This window comes from Rhincodon typus, chromosome 11, assembly GCF_021869965.1.
Source record: "Rhincodon typus isolate 14 chromosome 11, sRhiTyp1.1, whole genome shotgun sequence".
Taxonomy (NCBI): domain Eukaryota; kingdom Metazoa; phylum Chordata; class Chondrichthyes; order Orectolobiformes; family Rhincodontidae; genus Rhincodon; species Rhincodon typus.
Window position 1 is genome coordinate 8,746,051 of NC_063342.1, and position 1,894 is coordinate 8,747,944.

General features: G+C 41.0%; 1 long non-coding RNA gene across 1 annotated transcript in view; it reads left to right on the forward strand.

The window, feature by feature from the left end:
* Window positions 1-649: 649 nt before the first annotated feature.
* Window positions 650-1,894, forward strand: part of LOC125484377 — a 21,719-nt gene continuing 20,474 nt past the window's right edge. Inside the window, exon 1 of the long non-coding RNA XR_007263199.1 lies at window positions 650-774. This is a non-coding gene — a long non-coding RNA (uncharacterized LOC125484377). The remainder of the gene's footprint in view (window positions 775-1,894) is intronic.

Here is a 1,894-nt window from a genome sequence, read left to right on the forward strand (position 1 = left end):
ATTTCTGAAGAAGAGTCTAGGCCCAAAACGTCAGCCTTCCTGCTCCTCTGATGCTGCTTGGCCTGCTGTGTTCATCCGGCTCTACACCTTGTTATCTCAGATTCTCCAGCATCTGCAGTTCCTACTATCTCTGCTATGGATTTGTTGTGTTTCCTATGAATCTGCTCCAGATTTCATCAACTTTCTGTTCCATTCCCTTTAGGTTGAGGTTGTGAACTTCTGGAAGTAGAATCATAAGTTTTTTTTTCTGGGTTTTTACATTTTTTTGCAAAAATATACTTTATTCATAAACAAAAATCTTTCTGGATAGACACAGTTACTAAGACAGGTTGACTCTTAACAGCCGTCTGGGCAATTAGGGATGGGCAATAAATGCTGCTTAGCCAGCGACACCCTCATCCCACGAATGAATAAGATCTGTACAATCTTTGCATATTGTGATGACGCTGTCACTTTAAGAGGTTATTTTGGGCTGGTTTTCTTTGAAGAGAGGTTGTAAGGCAGAGGTATCGAGCCAACTACTGAAGACCTCTTGAATAAACAGTTTGGGAGGCCTTGGGTTTTTTTTCTAAAGTTGGATCACTGGAAGCAGCCTGGGTGTGGTCAGCTCTCACAGATCAGGCTTTTTAATTTTTTTTCTCGTTTTTAGGTTTAGTTTTCAGCAGAAGCTTTTGGGGTGTCCAACGAATTTGAATCTTCAGAGAATGTTCCTGGCTGCTAGTTTTTCTGGATTTTCTCTTGATTATTTTTCCCTCCTGGATTAGAGAACTGCATGTGAGTATCTGTGTCTGAATTTTCCTTTTTGCCAAGGGGTATGTTTATGGGATGTTACTATATTGGAACAGTTAATTAATAATAGTTACTGTCTCTATTATTCTGTTAAGTTACCAATAGAGTTAAGTTATTTTAAATTCCTCTTCCTTTGACTGTATTTTAGCTACGGTGTTTAAATAAATTGTGTTTTGCTTAACACCGAGTACTTTGACCAGTGGCATTGCACCTGGGATATGACACTTTACATTTCCTTTCAAATAAGAAAAAGTTAGGGTCCAGGTTACCTTCTAAAATATTTTGACGGGGCCTGATCTGATCCATAACAATATCAAGAAAAACAAACACTGGAATCTGACATTCCTTGCAGTTGCGAAAACCAAAGGCATTTCTTACTTATGCAGGACATTATTTACATACATTTGAGGCAACGAGGGGGTCTGATAACTGTTTGGAACACTGGCAAAAGCAACTTGTTAGTTGTTCGTTTCACCTAATTGCTGCTCCCACCATTATCAGTATGTGGCAACCAGTCCTGTTTTTCTGTGTTGGATGGAGATCATCCAACTCTCTAGACAAACTTACAGAGATGTTGAGTCAGATAAAGTTAACAATAACATGCTTATTGCATTACTGCACCGTTGACAGGTTGCACAAAAACTTCCACGTCTCTTGCTGGCCTTGATGTGGAGGTGCCGGTGGTTTGACTGGAGTGGACAAGGTCAGGAGTCACACAACACCACATTATAGTCCAACAGGTTTATTTGAAATCACAAGCTTTCGTAGCACAGCTCCTTCATCAGAAAGGGGCAGTGCTCCGAAAGCTTGTGATTTCAAATAAACCTGTTGGACTATAACCTGGTGTCATGTGACTTCTGACCCCCACCTTGGCCTGTCTGTCTCTGTCTATCTCTATTTGAGACTGTTCCCATGACTGCCAATGTAATATATATGTTTAACACATGCTTCCAGATATTAAGATAACAGTGTGGAGCTGGAGGAACACTGTTCCTCCAGCTCCACACTGTGTTATTTCAGTGTGTTCCTCCAGCTCCACACTGTGTTATCTCGGTGTATTCCTCCAGCTCCACACTGTGTTATCTCGGTGTGTTCCTCCAGCTCC